The 20,135-nt window shown below is 44.7% G+C and overlaps 1 protein-coding gene across 10 annotated transcripts in view; it reads right to left on the reverse strand.

Moving 5' to 3' along the window:
* The window catches only part of SYN3 (synapsin III), a 546,668-nt gene that overhangs the window by 399,274 nt on the left and 127,259 nt on the right, over positions 1–20,135 (reverse strand). The gene's annotated exons all lie outside the window — the stretch shown is intronic.

Below are 20,135 nucleotides of genomic sequence, written 5' to 3' on the forward strand. Positions count from 1 at the left end.
TTTATTGAGTACGTTCTTTGTGCAAGGGACTGGACTTTACTTCTGTGTCTTTTACTTCAAGAGTTAGTAGACAGCTCTGATTCAGACCCCAGCTTCACCAACTGAGCAGCTGTCTGACCTTGGACGAGTTATTCGGTTGGTGCAAACGTAATTGCGCTTTTGCCATTGAAAGTAATGGCAAAAATCACAATTATGTTTGCACTAACTGAATAGCTAACCTCTCAGTGCCTCAGATTCTTCATCTGGAAAATAGGTCGTTCAGAGGATTCAAGGAATTAATCTCTCTAAATGTGCTTAGAACAGTGGCAGGTACATAGTAAACAATTGATGCTAGCCATTTTTATCATGGCTGCCTAGATTTTATCTAACCTTTATAAACACCATTCTATTTCACAGGTGAGGAAGCTGAGGCTCAGAGGTGAAGTGAGTGACCTTAGATCACACAGCTAGTAAGTGATGGAGGGAGAACTTGAATCCAGGTCAGCTTAACTGCATGGCTTGTGGTCTTAACACCCTGCCTAAACTGCTTTGCTCTTGACCCAAGAAGTCACACACAGACATAGGGTCATAGCAATTTGCACGAGGAGTTCCAAGTCTAGATAGAAGAGTTGCTAATGATGACTATAGTGATTTATGCTTATAGGAGCTCTGGTGTCAGCAGTCTGGGGTCTGGGCATCTTTGCAAATTCAGATCCCACACAGAAAGGAGGTATTTGGTTAACAGAGCCCAGGGATATCCAATGTTCTTTCCTGCAAGCCACGTTCTCCAGCCTTTCCTACTGACCTATAAGACATCTGTGCAAATTAGAAAAAGGGCAGAGGCAGCCCCAAGCTAGAGCACAGGTAAGCAGACATCAGGCTGATTTTCAATCCCCACTTGGAGGACACCGTATGCCTTTGCGTGGTGCACAAGCTGTGCAACCTTATCCAGCCATCTTGACTCTTCTCCTGCCTCAGTGTTTGGTGGAGAGAGAATAAACATGGCCAGATGGGAGACAAAGAATGGTCTCAACCTTGCCCTGATGCCTGTGGGGGCCTGGGATGGGAGGGGGGCAGCAGGAGCATGGAGGCGGCGCAGGCAGGAAGCAAATGCAAGCCACACAGTCACTTTATGTCTTTATGTTTCTTTCTCTCAGCTCCGAGGGTGGTAATAAAAGATGGCTGCACGGCTCTCCCCAGGAAACTGAACACGAGCCAAACCATCATGTGGTGAACAAATGCTGTGATCGCTCAACTGCAGAGCTGCTGCTGCACCGTATTAAAAAGGTGACAGCCTCTCCTCTGACCCCTGAACCATGGAAATGGGCAGCCACCAGCCCACCCACTCAGAAAGCCCCAATGCTCTGTCACCAGCAGAGGCCCAACACCCACTCCGACATCAGAAAAAGAAGGTGGCATGGTGTAGTTGTCAGAACATGGACTTTAAATTCAGACAGAGCTGGACTCAAATATCAACTCCACCCTCATAAGCTGTCGAACTTTGGGCAAGACACTGAACCTCTCTGAGCCTTGATCTCACATTTATAAGATGTAGCTTATCATACGCATCAAGAAGGGAGAATGTAAGAATTTAGAAATAATACATGCAAAGTGCCCAGCACAGTTCCCCGACACAAAGCAAGTGCTTAATACATGGGAGCTATACATATAGTTCCTCCACTGACTCAGTAAAGACTGACAGTTGCCCGCAGAGCTTTGGGCACGATGGAGGTCAATATGAGAGGGCATCAGTGGTTTCTCTGAGGAGTGACATTTGAGCTGAGGAAAGGATGAGCAGAAGGTTTTTTTGGTGAAATAAGAAGGGAAGAGCTTCTCAGGCAGAGGAAACAGAATACGTGGGGCCTGGGATAGGAAAGAAGAGATGAAGATTGAAGAGCTGAGAAAAATGTGGCTGAAACTGAGACAACAATTAAAGTTTTAAAGCACTCACTCTTGGCTGGGCACGGTGGCTCACACCTGTAATCCCAGCACTCTGAGAGGCCGAGGTGGGAGGGTAAGTTGAAGCCAGGAGTTTGAGACAAGCCTGCGCAACATAGTGAGACCCCCCATCTCTACTAAAAATAATAATAAATTAGCCAGGGGTGGTGGCATGCACCTGTAGGCCTAGCTACTCGGGAGGCTGAGGCATGAGGATCACTTTAGCTCAGGAGATTGAGGCTGCAGTGAGCTATGATTGTACCACTACATTCTAGACTGGGCAACACAGCAAGACCTTTTCTCTAAAAAAAAAAAGTCTCACTCTAACAAGGCTACATACTGAATAATTCCAACAACATGACATCTAGCAAAGGCAAAACTAGACGAAGTTTGTGAAAAGATCAGTGGTTGCCAAGGTTTGGGTGGAAGGAGTGATAAACAGGTGGAATGCGGGATGTTTAGGGGAGAGAAAATATTCTGTACGATACCGCAATGGTAGATACATGTCACACATTTGCCAAAGCCCATAGACTAAATAACACTAAGAATGAGCCCCAGTGTCAACTAGGGACTTTGGACGACGATGGTGTGTAGATGAGGTTCGATTATAAAAACTATACCCCTCTGGTACAGGATAGTGAGGGAGGGAAGCTTTGCACGTGTAGGGGCAGAGGCCTATGCAAACTGTACTTTCTGTACAATTTTGCCATGAACTGAAAACTGCTCTAAGATGTAAACTCTATTAATTTTTCTTTTTTTGAGATGGAGTCTCGCTCTGTCGCCCAGGCTGGACTGCAGTGGCACAATCTCAGCTCACTGCAAGCTCCAGCTCCCAGGTTCACACCATTCATTCCCACTCCTCCAGAGTAGCTGGGACTACAGGCACCCACCACCATACCCAGCTAATTTTTTGTATTTTTAGTAGAGATGGGGTTTCACCATGTTAGCTAGGATGGTCTCGATCTCCTGACCTCGTGATCCGCCCACCTCGGCCTCCCAAAGTGCTGGGATTACAGGCATGAGCCACCCCGCACAGCCAAGTCTATTAATTTTTTTTTTAAAAGAAAAAAACAGAAAAACTCTCTGGCTCCTGTGTAGAGAAGAGATTGGGGGCAGGCAGAGGAGAATGTGGGCCAGTTAGGTTTTTCTATTTTCTTGCTGGGCTCTTAGGGGCAAGTTATAGAAGCTCTGAGAGCTTCAGTTTCTTCATCTGTGATATGGGGACAAGAATATAAAGTGACACAGTGTGTGGGGAAATGCCTCACAGAAAGCCTGGCACAGGGCAGGCGTTCAATTCATGCTGCCGGAGTGGGGAAGAATGACAATGCGAAGAGCAGCAAAAGGTGTCAGGACACAAGAGCTCTTTGTGCAGGCACAGTGGGCATCCTGTGGTGCCGTTTTGTGGCAGGTCTCACTGTTTATTGGCAGGAACAAATAAAAATAGCAAAAGTCTCACTCTTTAACGGGAGAGGCAAAACAAGCGTATGTTCCAAGCATAAAGTTGTGTTTTGTGCTTTGATGAAAATCGACAATAATCGTAGCTAAGATTTATTGGGTGCTGACTATACGGCATTGTTGCAAGGCATGTTTGTAAGCGTTTAATGTGAATTAGCTCATTTCACTCTCCCAACCATAACTTAGGTTAGTTTCTATTATTATCTCCATTTTGTGTTTGGGGAAACTGGGGCACAGCAAGATTCGTTAACTTGTCCAATGTAAGTGACAGCGCTGGCTTAAGAGAGAATCAAAAGATACAAACCCGAGCTAACAGAGGAAATGGGATGAGCATGCTTAGAACAGTTTTGAAATAGACAAAAAAGACGAGTCATAGTCATACTCAATCATGTAGAAAGCAGCATGGTGTAGAAGTTAAGAGCATGGATTTAGAATAAGCCAGCCTGGATTTAAATTCTGGCTTCTCCACTTTTTGGGTAACCTCAGGCAAGTTATTTGGCTACTCTGTGACTCAGTTTCCCCATCTGTAATATGGGGATAGTAACAGGCCCTATCATGTGGAGTTTTTTTTTTTTTTTTTTTTTTTGAGACGGAGTCTCGCTCTGTTGCCCAGGCTGGAGTGCAGTGGCGCAATCTCGGCTCACTGCCAGCTCTGCCTCCCAGGTTCGTGCCATTCTCCCGCCTCAGCCTCCCGAGTAGCTGGGACTACAGGTGCCCGCCACCACGCCCAGCTAATTTTTTTTTTTGTATTTTTAGTAGAGACAGGGTTTCACCGTGTTAGCCATGAGGGTCTCGATCTCCTGACCTTGTGATCCGCCCGCCTCGGCCTCCCAAAGTGCTGGAATTACAGACGTGAACCACCGTGCCTGGCCCATGTGGAGTTGTTTTGAGGATTAAGTTGGAAAATGCATGGAAGCTCACTAGCTTATCACATTATATGGCAAATAGTAAGAACTTGATACATGTTTGAAAACAAAGGAAGGCTATAGAGATTTCTAAAAGAGTAAATTTGGAGCTTCAAGCAAGGAGTGGGGCTCAAACTAAGGCTCAACAGTTCTCATATAACCAGGTGCTGCAGCTGGTGGCTGCAAATATGAAAGCAACTTGACCTCTGCCTTCAGGGACCGGACAGTCTGGTGGGGAAGGCAGGCTCAAGTGCAAGTTATTTTTTAAAAAGCAGGCTATAAGAATTATTCATTCAATGAGAACACATGGACACAGGGAGAGGAACATCACACGCTGGGGCCTGCTGCAGGGTGGAGGTCTGGGAGAAGGATAGCATTAGGAGAAATACCTAATGTAGATGATGGGTTGATGGGTGCAGCAAACCACCATGGCACATGTATACCTATGTAACAAACCTGCACCTTCTGTACATGTACCCCAGAACTTAAAGTATAATAATAATAAAAAAAGAATTATTCATTCAACCAAAATAGTGCCATTCATTCTAAGTACTAGGGATGGAGTGAATTATTTACAAAACAGATAAAATTCCTGCCCTCAAGGGGCTTATATTCCGGTGCCAGAGGTTGGGTAAGGAACATATAAGCAAGCATAGCAGTAGCAATGAGGGCTGTTAAAAAATAAAGCAGGATGAGGGTATAGAGATCCACCTGTGTTATTCTGGGTAGGATGGTCAGAGAAGGAAGTGGTAATATTTGAGCAAGGCCGAAATGTAGTGAAGGGGAGAGCCATGTTAATATCTAGGGGAAAAGTTTTCCAGTTGAGGGAATACCAAGTGCAAAGGCCCTGAGGAGAGAATATGCTTGACCTACACAGAACAGCAAAGGATGGAAGTACCATTGTGGGTAAGGGGCAGGAGGGTGGAGAGGCAGCAGAAGCCTAGATCATATGAGGTTTTGCAAACCATAGTCAGGATTGTGAATTTCATTCTAACAGGGATGGGAAGCCCTTATAGGGTTTTAAACATGCATTTGGCATCTGATTTAGTTTCAGAAGAATCACTCTGGCTGCTGTGTAGAGAACAGATTGAAGGGGGAAATGGTGGATTAGCATGTCTTCAAATTCTCTGGCCCTCCTTCCACTGAGAGGTGGGGTGTCCTTAAACCTAGGTTTCCTCTGTGCCTGTCTTTGACCACTAGAATGAGGGAGAAGTTGTGCTGTGTAACTTCTGATGCCAGTCCTTAAGATACCTGCAGCTTCTGCCCCTCTTGTAATGTGCCCTCTTGAAAACCAGCTACCACATGAGAAATCTGACTATGCTGAGACCACATGGCTGTGAGGAAGCTCAATAGCCACGTGAAGGAGCACCAAGGCAACAGACTGAATGTGAAGTTTACTTGGACCTTCCAGCCCAGCCAAGCCACAAGCTGAATGCAGTCAAGTGAGTCATCCCAGGCAACACTGCATGGAGCAGAAGAACCACCCAGCTAAGCCCTGCCCAAATTCCTGGCCCACAGATTGAAAGCAAATAAAATGGTTGTGGGTTTACACCACAAAGATTTGGGGTAGTTTGTTCCACAAAAAAACTTTATACAAATCTCCACTTTATAAATGAGGATACAGATCCAGAAAGGAAATAATTACTGTCAGTAAGTGGTTGAGCTAGACTTTGAACTTATAACTTCTCTAGGCAAGTTCAATTTTTTTTTCTTGGTTTATGACTGTTGCTAAAATTTCCACATTTATTTTAAAACCACATAGAACAAAATAAAATCATACAACATGTTATTCTGTGTTTTAGTTGCCTGCATGCTGCTATTTTTCTCAGGCTAGCTGTGCAATGGCTTTTAAAGTGGGGTCTGTAGACCCCTGGTGCTAGAGTCACTTAGGCGAAGCTTGAAAACATGCAAACTCCTGGGTCTCACCCAGGAATCTGACTTTCTGGTACCAGGGCACAAGCATTTGCATTTTAATAAGTAGGGTAGAGGTTTCCTAAATTATTCACATCACGAAAGGTTTGAATGTCAATAAACTAGTGGATCAACAAGCCCTCAGGAAGCAGATGGACATTTTAAATGAAGATAGAGAGTTTGCAAACAGTAAATGCAAACTGTAAATGGAGCACTCCATCCCTGTTGTGGGGCTCTCCTCACTACACTGTGTTGCCTGGGTGAGGAGGGGGCCCTAAGATGGTCTCCCCCCAACTCTTCTCCCCATGAGGCTCATCTCAGGGAGCAGGGAAGGGTGTACAAGACTAGTTGTGGGGTATGAGATGAAGCAGGGGTAGAGGGAACATTCAGAGAGCATTCACTATATTTCAGGCACTAACAATTGAAAGACTTCCTCATTTAGTCCTCAAAAAGAGGCATTCTTTCCATTTTACAGTTAAGGAACCTGGGAGTCAGAGGTAAGATTACTTGTACAAAGCCACACAAACAGCAAACGGGAAGTCAAGATTTGAACCCAGGACTGCCAGACACCAATGCTAGTGTTTTTTTCCAATATTAAGCTGTGTCAACCAGGTGGAAGGATCGTGTGATATGAAATCATATCAGAACTGGAGACCTACTCCTCCACTTGTCAGCTATGTGGCCTCGGAAAAACGTCATTTCACTTCTTTCAAAGGGAGGATGAAATGTCCTACCACTGAGAAGTACTGGGTACCCAACAGCCTTTTATTAAAAGGTGATTGCTTCTGAATGAGAAGACGCCAGGATGCCAAGGCCAAAAGTCTGAAGTGGCCACCGGGCAATTTCTCCCACAGTGGCATATGTCAGGGCAGGACAGGTTCTTGGGGGGTGGTGGAGTGGGACCCAGAGCTGGAGTCATTCCGGGTGTGGCTCCAGCACATGGGAAAGTGCACAGGGTCGGCGGGGCGCAGCCAGCGGCCTCACAGTCTTTCCCATCCCCAGTTTCTGTGCTTCTGGGAATCAGGAGCCACACTGTTTTTCTCTGTCGGACTCGAGCTCTCTCTCCCAGGGGAGTTGGCAGATCTGCCGCTGGCCTGTTGGCTGGAGGTGCACAGCAGCGGAGCCTGGCATCGCTTTACAGGCTCACACTGCCTCTTTCTTGTGCTGCTTTCTTCCCGTTCCCACGCCCCACCTCTGCAAGTCCCCAGGGATCCTGCTTTCTCCGGCAGTGGCAAGGGCAGAGGCCCTGGGTGAAGAGATTAGATGGGGGCTTCCCCCTCCAAGGCTGCTCTGCTGGGCCCCTGGACGACCCTAAGTGCCTGACCTTGCAGACCACATCCCCGCCTGGGGACACAAGGCTGTGGGTGGTGTGCTGTCAGGAAGTCTGTGCCTGGTGCAAGCCAAGGCCTGACTCCCCTCAGCCGTGAGCTTTTCACTTTGCAGAGTTGTAGGATTCTTATTCATGCAAAGAGTCGGCTGGTCATGAATGCCTTCAGCAAAGATTGAGGCATTGTGCCAGGTGCTGGGGCCACAATTCGGAAAAACAGCTTAACTTGATCCTCAAGGAAGGTTCAGTCCAGGGGGAGACGGGGGAAGTAAATAATAATTACCCTCCTGAATCAGTTATAGTACAGGAAGAGCAGTAAGACCAGAACACATAGCTGTTGGTGAAGGGCTGGTGCATTCCTTCATTCAATGAACAAATAGTTATTGAGAACCTGATATGTGATATGGGAATATAGTGGGAACAAAGCAATCTTTCTGGCTATCTAGACCTTCTGTTCTAGAAAAGAAACAACAAAATAAATTATACAATAGCATATCTTATATCTCTATATTATTTAATATTATATGTCTCTGTAATAGCGATCTAGCTAGAATCACTTCAGGCAGTGATAAATGTTTGAAGGAAAAAAAATGCATAGTTGGGCCTAGAGAGTGCGGACAGCATGGTCTGGCAGGGTCTCCCTGAGGAGGCGACATGAGATCAGAAACTCAGTAGGAGGTGCATGGGTGAGAGTGGTCACATCTGCAGAAATGTTTCAGGAAGAAGGAGAACTAGCAAGCGCCAAGCTAGTAACACAGACACCATGGACATGCTTTACACATACCACATCTATGAAGTGAGGACTCTGTCCCCACTTCAGGTGGGGAGGCCAAGAGCTAGAAATAGGGAGTGACTGATCGAAGGCCTTGCAGCTTGGAGAAGGCAGAGCCGGGATCCAGCCCAGGCGGTCTGCTTTGCCTACACAGGTGGCCTCTGTGCCATGAAGCCAGGCCGCCTACCTGGGCTAGTCCTAGATGCTTTGTGAGCTCGGAGGTGGGCACCAAATTCAACTTCAGGGAGGGAGAGAAGCGGGCACGGAAGCACAATCTTGATGGATGAGAGCAAGGTATGCGCCAAGCCAAGGAAGTCTCTGCCTTTCTCCTTCCCCTCATTTGGCCCCCAAGCTGCCACTTATCTGTGTGCATGTCCACCCAAAGTTGAGAGAGAGGGAAGCTCCACCCTCCATACACACGGGGCTCGCTCTGCTCACTCTGTTTTCCTCTCCACTCAAGTCACCTCCTCAGGAGGCCTTCCCTGCTTCCCACACCTCAAATACCAACTTCTCTGTTGCTTTTGCTTCACCTGTTTCTCATGACCTGCCCTTAGCCCACGTATCTGCTTACTTATTGATTGTTTTCCGCAACTCTAGTATCAGCTCCACAGGAGCTACTGTCTATTTCATTCACCACTGCACCCTCTGTGTGTGGCACATAATGAATGAAAGGAAGGAAAGGAGGAAGCAGCTTAATGCATACAGAGACATTTAGAAGAGGTGAAGGGAACACTTTTCCAAACACACGCACAGGTACTTGGGAGTGAGTGCAGGAACTGTGTTCTATGTAATGTTTGCTGGAGCCTGGCACTCGAAATTTGCCTCTAATAAATTCTGTTGAATGAATGGATATCTGGAATTTGAAATTAAAAGTTCAGGAAGCCCAGAAGAATCTGGGCAATTATGTATGAAATAAGGAGTAAAGAAATGTTATTATAAAAATTAAGTTTCTTGATGGGATGTTAGAGAAGTCCCAGGATAGAGATTCAGGAGTCAAGGGCTCATTGTGGCTCAGGAGCTGATATGCTGGGAGGATTTGGAAAAGCCACCCTTCTCTCTTCCCTAAGTCACAGTTTGCCCATCTGTAAAATGGGGACACATAGAAAAGTCTAAGGGGCTCTTCTGACTCTGGAACTCTAAGATTTTATAGACCATCCCCTCCTCTGGAACAAGCCCATGCATCTCCCTCTTGCACCAAACATCCTCCCTACAAACAGTAAGCCTGGGTGGGAGCTGGGGAGGGGGAGGATCTGAGAGTCTCTGATGCCTTTCGTCAAGGTCTTGCGTTACCGATGCTTCCTGGCTCCTGCTCTTCAGCCCTCTCTGAGGTCTGACCTTCTAATGAGCGGATGCACATTATCAGCCGCTGCGGTTTGAACGGGTGCCTATAATTTAGTGTTGCCTAATGCTGGAAACTGAGAGCAGAACTTGCGTAATTAGATTGGGGTCTCATTAACGTCTGCCTCCTCGGGTGTTTTTCATTCTTGGTTTCTCCTGCCCTGTATTTGCAGTCCCTTCTGTCTGTATAAACATGGCTGTCCCTTTTTATCTCTCCCTTGCGGAGCCAGGCTAGAATTTGGGTCCAGAACAGCGAAGGCACTCACAAAGCATGAATTTTAACATGCCCCGGGATGGCCCCTGCTCTGCTTTCTAAATAGAGAACCTGGATGTCTGGGTTGCGCTTAAGCACCTCGAGCTGGCTGGCTGGCCACCCTCGGTTTGGGTTTGGACAAAAACCAGAGGAAGGAGGGCTATCAAGACAGCTGCTGCAAATACTGGTGATTTAACCAACTTGTGTACAATGCTTGGCCATTTACAAAGCACTCCTAGAATCTGACCATGTAAGCAGGGACTTGGTCTGTTTTGTTCACTGGTCCCCTAAGAGTTATTCTCTTTTTGTGCCCTCCTGACCCCATTCTATGCTGTTTCCACTCTTCTCTGCCCTGCTCTGAGCTACAGGAGATGGGTCCCTGTTGGCAGCATCAACTCAGCTCCCTTGCTGAAAGGTTTCTGCTTGCCTTTGGCCAAAGTGAGGCCCCAGCAGGAGACTGGAAGGCAGAGGGAGAGAAGGGGGTGGTACTTCTCTCTAGCGCCCACCGTGCTTTAGTGCCATGACTTTGAAGGTAGCTGAGTTCCTCCCCAGTTATAGCTTCAATGGACCAGCTCTCCTGCTCAAGTCTAGATTAAACCTACTAGATTTAGTCTAGAAATTCTATTTTCTCCTTTTGTCCCTTCACCCCTAGGGATAATGGTTTCCTTCTGTTGTCAGATTCTAAATACCTCACGTTCCCTTAGCCCCTCACACTCCTCTATAAGTTGCCTCTTCCTTAAAGTCTCTTTATTTAGACCATTTAGGGGTGAATTCTGTCTTTTGCCTGGTCCCTGTCTGATACAATACCCAATGTCTGAAGTGGTCCCTGGAACATAGTAGGTCCTTAATAAATGTTTGTGGAATGAATGCACAAATTTTCATAGATGACATCTCATGTCATCCTTACAAAAACTATGCAAAATAATATTATTACGTTTTACAGATTAAAAAACACTGAGGCTCAGAGAGGTAAATTCTCATACCTGAGCAACAGATTTTTAAGGGAGGGCAACACTCCCATACTGTACCCTGAATGAGCTGTAGCTTCACTCTGCACCCTGGAGAAATCTCTACATACTGCTGCTTTCTGTACGCCAGCCTGGTGTGGGCTCAACAGGACCAGAGGCTGGTGGAGTGGACAAAGATTCGAAGACACTTGGAAATTCACTCGGTATAGAATCAGAGACCTGGGTTCAAATCCAAGTGGTGCTACTTTCTAAAAGTGTGATCTGGGGCAATGAAATCAATGACAATGATTTAACTGTCCCAGTTGTGACTCAGTTTCTTCCTCTCTAAATGGGGCTATAATAATTATTATTACACGCTTAATTTAGTGATTATCCTGATCCAGGCATTGTGTTTAGCATTTCACATTATACTAACTCATGTAATCCTCACTGCAACCTTATGAGGAGGTATTGTTATTATTATTAGGAGGAGGAGGAGGAGGAGTAGTATTACAGATAAGTTACTGCCCACGGTCACACAGCTGCTGTCACCGTGACAAATCTGGGATGTCCACCAAGGCAGCCTGCAGCCTGCTCCAGAACTGTGTTCTTAACCTTCAGGCTATACTGGCTGTCTACATTATTATTAGGCCATCTCATGGGTTCGTAACAACTAGGTAAGAAGACCATCTATGATGGGCACTTAGTACAGCCCTGGTGCACAAGGTGCCATCAATAGTGGTGACTGACTTTTCCTTGTTCCCCACCTAAAAGTCAGATGCATGGATCCTCTCCATATTTTCCTTCCATGTCGTTGTTCGACTGTACTCTTGCATGGCATTCATAGTAGGAGACATATGGCTTCTTTAAGCAGCTCTGCCCCTTGCCACACACAGGCCTTGGAGGCAGACTGCCTTGGGCTTGAATCCTAGCTTTGCCACTTATTGGCTGGAGAACTGGATGTCATTACCCCATCCATTGGTGTTTCAGCCTTTTTATCTATAAAATGGTGATTTTAATAGCACACACCCTATAGAGTTGTCGAAAGGATGAAATGAGTTAATTCATGTTAAGTGCTTGGAGCAGTGCCTAGCACGTAGGAAATGCTATAAAAGTGTTTGCTAAATAAATAAAAGTTCATGAATTTTGTATGTGCAATTCAAGCTGGCTTAAACAAAAAGGGATTTTTTTTGGCTCAAGTCTGGGGATAAGTCCGGATCCAGAGCCTTGAACAACATCATCAGGGCATCGTCTCTCTGCTTGGCTGTGTGTTCCTTTACCTTGGCTTCATTCTTGGCAGATTGTTCACTCAAGGAGAGAGATGGCCACCAGCAGCTCCAGACATACATCCCATCCGCTCTGTGGTCCCAGCAGAAAACATGTGCCTTTCATCCAAGAGTTCTGGCACTGGCCTGGCTTGGGTCCCAATGAGATATTCCAATTGACTGGGGCCAGTCATGCGCCATCAGCTGCACACACCACACAGACTGCAAGTTGGGGAGGGGGTCACCTCAATGGAGTCCTAGGTGCTGTTTGCCAAAGCAGAAGGAATGGAAGCTGGAGAAAGCCAGCAATGATCTTCTCTGCCATCCATCCTGGTCACCTATATTAGTCAGGGTTCTCCAGAGAAACAGAACTAACAGGATATATCGAAGAGGAGATTTATTATGGGGATTGGCTCACATGATTACAGAGGCTGACAAGTTCCACAAGATGCTGGCTGTGAGCTGGAGAACCAGGAAAGCTCATAGTGTGATTTGGTCTGAGTTTGAAGGCTTGAGAACCAGGAGTGTCAACCGTATAATTTCCCAGTCTATGGCTGGAGTCTTGAGAATTGGGTGGCTGCTGGCATCAGTCTTGAAGTTTGAAGGCCTAAGAACCAGGAGCTTTGATGTCCAAGGGCAGGAGAAGACAGGTGTCTCAGGTCAAGAGAGAGAGATTTAGCTCTTCCTCTGTCTTTTTGTTGTAGTGGGACCCCCAGCGGATTGGATGCTGCCTGACCACACAGTGAGGGAAGATCTTCCTTGATGAGCCTACTGATTCCAACACTCTTCCAGAAATACCCTCACAGACGCACCAAGAAATAAAGTTTTACCAGCCCTCTGGGTAAATTAACCATCACATCACCATTCCTGAAGTTGCTCCTTGTGAGCAAGACTTCGGGAGATCTAGACCTTGGTCACAATGCATACTGGAAGTGCTTACAGGCAATTTCAATACAACGTCTACGTGTCTTTGAAAGAACACACAGCAAGTCAAGAGCACTGTTCAATATTCCTATTTTGGGAGACCATAGCTAGGACTTGTTATGGCCCTATATGCCTGTGGAAGATTCCACTGTTTTTATTTATTTGTTTATCAAACTTTTATTTTAGGTTCAGGGTTACATGTGCAGGTTTGTTATACCAGTAAACTTGTGTCATAGGGGTTTGCTGTACAGATTATTTTGTCACGCAGATACAAAGCCTAGTACTCAATAGTTATTTTTTCTGATCCTCTCCCTCCTCCCACCCTTCACCCTCAAGTAGGTCTCAGTATCTGTTGTTCTCTCTGTGTCCATGAGTTCTCATCATTTAGCTCCCACTTATAAATGAGAAAATGTGGTATTTGGTTTTCTGTTCCTGTGTTAGTTTGCTAATGGTAATGGCCTCCAGCTCCATCCATGTTCCCACAAAAGACATGATCTCCTTCTTTTTTATGGCTGCATAGTATTCCATGTATATGTACCACATTTTCTTCATCCAGTCTACCACTGATGGGAATTTAGGTTGATTTCATGTCTTTGCTATTGTGACTAGTGCTGCAATGAACATTTGCACGTATGTGTCTTTATGGTAGAATGATTTATATTTCTTTGGGTATATACTCAGTAATGGGATTGCTGGATCAAATGGTACTTTGGAAGATTCTACTGATTCCCCCCACTGAAGGACACACTGAGTCACAGGCTACTTAGTGTGTGTGCACATTCTCATGGGTCTGACATCCTGTAACAAATCTTGCTAAAGTGAGCTACCTGGCTGAGATTGTAAGCACCATCCTGGGCATGAGACAGAATAAATCTCAACAGCCATATGGGTCCCTGAACCCAGGCCTTTAGCTATACTGGCACTGTCTTCACAGCCCTGGCTACTCAAAATGTGATCTTCCAACAGCAGCATCAGCAGCATCCAGGAGCTTGTTCACATCCTTGCTGCTCCAACTGAGCCTGCAAGACCAGATGCACTGGCTTCACCTGGGAGCTCAAAGAAAACTCAAAATCTCAGGCCATACCTGAAGACATAATGGATGAAGATCTGCATTTTAACATGAGATCTCCCAGAGGTGTGTACACACATTAAATTTCAAGAGGCACTGCTATATTCATTTTCTAGGGCTGCTGTAGCAAGGGACCACAAACTTAATGACTTTAAACAAGAGAAATTTATTCTCTCATGGTTCTAGAGGCTAGAAGTCCAAAATCAAGGTGTTGGCAGGCTGGGCTCGGTGGCTTATGCCTGTAATCCCAGCACGTTAGGAGGCCAAGGTGGGAGGATCGCTTGAGCTCAGGAGTTCGATACCAGCTTGGGCAACAGAGCAAGACCCCATCTCTACCAAAAATTTAAAACTTAGGCAGGCATGGTGGCATGTGCCTGTAGTCCCAGCTATTCAGGAGGCTGAGGTGGGTGGACCTCTTGAGCCCAGGAGGTTGAGGCTGCAGTGAGCAGTGATCGCATCACTGTACCCCAGCCTGGGTGACAGAGAGAGACCCTGTCTCAAGGAAAAAAAAAAAGGTGTTGGCAGAGTTGGTTTTCTTTCTGAGGGTTTGGCAGGAGATGCCTGTCTCCTAGCTTCTGATGATTGTCAGCAATTCTTGGTTTGTCAATGTATCTCCCCAATCTCTGCTTCCAACATCACAGGGTGTTTTCCCCGTGTCTAAATTTCCCTCTTCTTATAAGGACACCAGTCATATTGGATTAAGGGCTCACACTACTCCAGTATAACTGCACCTTAATCATCACATCTGCAACAATGCTATTTCTAAGTAAGGTCACGTTCTGAGGTACTACGAGTTGAGACTTCATCTTTTTCCAGGGGAGCACAATTCATCCTACAACAACTGCCTTCAAAGTCTGCCATTCCTGAATGCTGGAAGAACTGCCAATTAGCAAATACCTGGAACATTTCTGTAACTTTATTTTTGTAAACAATGTTGTAAATTTAGGAAGAATATGGCAGGTCTAGAATAAGACTTGAAGATGTCTATTTTTGCAAAGTGATTCTTGTGTTCAGGCAACATACCTAGGAGTGTCCTCAGCTTTTCAGCCCGTCCTGCCTCAGTGCAGGGCCATGTTGAGAACAATCTGGGGATGTTTCCTACTTTGGCTGCCACTAGAATCACGAGGGGAGCTTTAAAAATACGAATACCTAAATCCCACCCTCAGAGATTCCAGTGCAATACGTCTGGGACACTGCTTGGGTATCAGGATTTTAAAATAATTCCTAGGTGATTCTAATCCATAGCTAAATTTGAGGACAAATGGGACAGTTGTTCTTTTTTTTTTTTTTTTTTGTGGCAGGGTCTCAATCTGTCATCCAGGCTCACGGCAGTGGCTCACTGCAGCATCCGCTCCCAGGTTCAAGTGATTCTCACGCCTCAGCCACTCAAATAGCTGAGATTACAGGCGCACATCACCATACCTGGATAATTTTTGCATTGTTATTAGAGACAGGGTTTTGCCATATTGCCCAGGCTTGTCTCAAACTCCTGATCTCAAGCAATCTGCCCACTTTGGCCTCCCAAAGTGCTGGGATTACAGGCGTAAGCCATTGTGCCCAGCCGGGATAGATGTTCTTGTTTTTACCTGTTACAAATGAAGGAGATCCAGCCACCCTTCCAAATAAGGAAGCAGGACACGAGTACAAAAAATATCAAATATGAGCACAGATTCCTAAACAATAGCATTTTAGGCTTTTTACAGTTCTTGTGTGCAAAATGAGGGTGCTATGGAGAAGTACATGAATGTATATATTTAGCATTATTCTCCTAATCTCCAATAATCAGGAACTTCTTTATGTCTCCTTATAGTTTTGTCCGTTTTTGAAGTATATCTTGAGTTATTTTTATATAGTGCTTATACATTTAAAATTATTTCTTCTAAGTAAATGAATCTTTATCATAATTACTTCCTTTTCCCTAGTAATGCTTTTCACCTGCAAGTCTATTTTTTCCCCCAGACATTAATGCAGCTGCATCAGTGAGCTTTCTTTTGCTGCACAGTTGCATGGCATATTTTTCCCCTTTCTTTAACTTTCAAATTTTCTATATGCTTATATTTTAGATGAATGTCTTGAATGGAAAACATTTGGATTTTTAAAAAGTTACACTGATAACTCTTCTCTTTAATTAGTGCATTTAGTCCATTTACATTTAATGTAATTATTGGTATACATACACTAGTGACACAAATATTTAACAACTCCCAGAGTACTTTGTGGGGTTTGCAGTTCTCACAAATGACCATGAGAGGGCGAATCCAGAAGATGCACAGGCATTTATAGCCTTGAAGAGACAGGAGAAACCAGGCATTCACTCTCTGGGGTTCCACTACTACTTCTGAGGTTCTTCCCTACAATGTCTGGGCATCCTCTGGCCAGGGGAGAACAAGAATATGGGCTTGGGGACAGGAGTGTGGTGGACTGGGGGACACAGGAACAGTCTCATGGGGTTAGGGTGGCTGAAGTCCCTCAGTAGGCTCAAGGCAATGGCTATTTACCTACCGGTATAGAAAAGTTTCAATATTTTAATAACCAGCACTGCTGTATAAGCAATTCAGAATGATATCAGATCAGACCTGCTGTTATATTGGGTGTAAATCAACCATTTACTTTGTGTTATTTACAACACCTGTTCTGTGTTGGTTTTTAAAGCCTGCTATTAATATATTTACTTTTTTTTTTTTTTTTTTGAGACAAGGTCTTTCTCTGTCACCCAGGCTAAAGTGCAGTGGCGTGATCACAGCTCACTGCAGCTTTGACCTCCCCGGGCTCAATCAATTCTCCCAATTCAGCCTCCCTGAGTAGCTGGGAGGATTTCCGCTATTTTTTTGTATTTTTCGCAGAGATGGAGTTTCACTATGTTGCCCAGGCTGGTCTCAAACTCCTGAGCGCAGGCAATCCACCCACCTGGCCTCCCAAAGTGCTGGGATTTACAGGCGTGAGCCACCACACCTGGCCATGTTTACTTTCTTCCCTGACAATACAAGGGCCTCAGAATATCTTAATTCCATTTACCCTCAATCTCTACTAACTTAATGTTGTATATTTTAATCCTTCATATATTTTTAAATCCATAAAATTATTTTATTGTCTTTTGAAGACAATACCTATTAACACCACTTTCTTTGCCCTTCATATAATCTTGCAGCTCTATGTTAATCTGAGATCATTTTATTTTTGCCTAAAGTACATACATACTTTACAGTTTCCCTTTGTGAAGGTCTGTAAATGTTTTTATTTTGCCATCATTCATAAAAGATGTTTCTCTGAGGATAGAATTATAGGTTGGCAATTAATTTCTCTCAGCACACTGAAGACATTTTTCCACCACTGTTCTCAGGAAGCTGCCACTCTGTTACTTTCACAAAAGTACAGATGTTCCTTAACTTACAAAGGGGCTGCATCCCAATAAACCCACTGTAAACTGAAAATATCCTAAGTTGAAAATGCATTTATTGGCCGGGCACAGTGGCTCACACCTGTAACCTCAGTACTTTGGAAGGCCAAAGTGGGAGGATCATGAGGTCAGGAGATGGAGAACATCCTGGCTAACACGGTGAAACCCTGTCTGTACTAAAAATACAAAAAATTAGCTGGGCATGGTGGTGGGCGCCTGTAGTCCCAGCTACTTGGGAGGCTGGGGCAGGTGAATGGTGTGAACCTGGAAGGCAGAGCTTGCAGTGAACCGAGATCACGCCACTGCACTCCAGCCTGGACGACAGCGAGACTCTGTCTCAAAAAAAAAAAAGAAAAAAAGAAAATGCATTTATTACCCCTAACCTACCAAACATCATCGCTTAGCCTAGCCTACCTTAAACATTATCAGAGCACTTACATTAGCCTACAGTTGGGCAAAATCTTTGAACAAAAAGTCTATTTTATAATAAAGTGTTGAAGAGCTCATGCAATTTATTAATGTTCTGCTGAATGAGTGTCACTTTGTATCATCACAAAGTCAAAAAATTATAAGTCAAACCATTGTAAATTGGGGACCATCTGTAATCTGCCTTTTTCCCTCTGGCTTTTTCTTTCTAAATATCACTATTGAGTCTTGGTGTGGAATTATTTTTATTTATCCTGCTTGAAATTTGCCAAGCTTCTGCTTTCGGTGGTTTGGTATCTTTCCAAAACAATCATTTCTTCAAATACTGTCTCTGCTCTATTCTCTTTTACCTCTCTCTTTTGAGATTCTGATTAAATGAATATTAGGCCCTCTCCTAGAATCTAACAGTCTTTCCTGCACCTCCAATCTTTTTCTCTCTGTGCTTCCTTCAGGATAATCTCTTCAGCTGTACCTTTCATTTCATAAACGCTTTTTCAGCCATGTCTAATGTGATGTTAAACACAATAATTTTGATTACTCTAGTTTTCATTTCCAGAAGTTGTGTTTAAAAAAAAAAATGGTTGTATCGGCTGGTCGTGGTGGCTCACACCTGTAATTCCAACACTTTGGGAGGCCAAGGCCGGGGGATCTCCTCAGGTCAGGAGTTTGAGACCAGCCTGACCGACATGGCAAAACCCCGTTTCTACTAAAAATACAAAATTAGCCTGGTGTGGTGGTGCATGTCTGTAATCCCAGCTACTCGGGAGGCTGAGGCAGAAGAATTGCTTGAACCTGGGAGGCGAAGGTTGCAGTGAGCCAAGATCATGCCATTGCACTCCAGCCTGGGCAACAAGAGCGAAACTCCACCTCAAAACAAACAAACACAAAAACCTGGTTATATAACTTTTTTTAGTGTCCTTTTCTCTGCAGATATCTCCATACCTGATTTTTTTCAATTTGATATGTATAGTTTTTAAAAATAACCTGTGTGATAATTCTAATGTCTTCTGTCTTTGAGGTTCTGTCTCCATTGTCTATTGTTCCTGTTTCACCTGGTTATCTTTGATTACGTGCTAGCTATTATACAAAAAAATTATTTGAAGGATCATTTGAAGCCTAGCTTGAAAGTGCCTTCCTTTACATAGGATTTGCTTTTATTTCTGGCATGTCTGGGATCACCATAAACCAAGTTCAATGCTTGAGGTTTCCTGGAGGGCCGGGGTATTCAAACTGCAATTCAAGCTGCGAGTACTTGTGAGGGCTCACCTACTTGTAATTCATGTTCACCTAGAAGCTGTAGTCCTTTGGGGAATCTCAGCTTATTGTGGAGAGGGTCTACTGTTACACTCCCTATTGTGAGTGGCCCTGAGTGTTGATTTCTGTCTCCCTTGCCTCCACTAAGCTCTCAAAACCAGTTGCAAATTTGGCTGACCTAGTGAATACTCTCAGGATACAGGTGGCTTTGTACTCATTTACCTGTCTGGGTTTTCATTTTCCCATCAGTCTCTTCCTGGTAATTCCTTACTGTCACACCAACTCTTAGAAGGCCTTTAAAGACTGTAATTATTTAGTATCAGTTTTTACGTTGTTTTCAGGGGAAAAGCTGGTCCAAATGACCTAGCCCACCGTTACTGGAAATAGGAAGCCAAATGTCTTTCGTGGCATACAGTAGGCACTCAATAAAGAATGGCTGAATTAGTTGAATTATCATAATTTCCCAAATGATATGGTTTGGCTGTGTCCCCACCCAAATCTTATCTTGAATTGTAGCTCCCACAATTCCCATGTGTCGTGGGAGGGACCTGGTGGGAGGTAATTGAATCATGGGGGCGGGTCTTTCTCATGCTGTTCTCGTGATAGTGAGTAAGTCTCAAGAGATCTAACGGTTTTATAGAGGGGAGTTTCCCTGCACAGGCTCTCATTCTCTCTTGTCGGCCATCAGGTAAGATATGCCTTTCACCTTCCACCGTGATTGTGAGGCCTCCTCAGCCACGTGGAACTGTGAGTCCAGTAAGCCTCTTTTTCTTTATGAATTACCCGGTCTCGAGTGTATGTCTTTATCAGCAGCATGAAAAAGGACTAATATGCCAAACATGCACCTTTTTTTTTGGATCTGTCTTTATTTGCAGAGGCTGTTTCCTACTCTTAGGATATACTTCTCTTTCACTACACCCAGTCTGAGGATGTCCACATTCAACCATTGGACCAGGCTCAGAACAAATGTTACCT

This window comes from Pan troglodytes, chromosome 23 (genome assembly GCF_028858775.2).
Source record: "Pan troglodytes isolate AG18354 chromosome 23, NHGRI_mPanTro3-v2.0_pri, whole genome shotgun sequence".
In the NCBI taxonomy this organism is placed as follows: Eukaryota; Metazoa; Chordata; class Mammalia; order Primates; family Hominidae; genus Pan; species Pan troglodytes.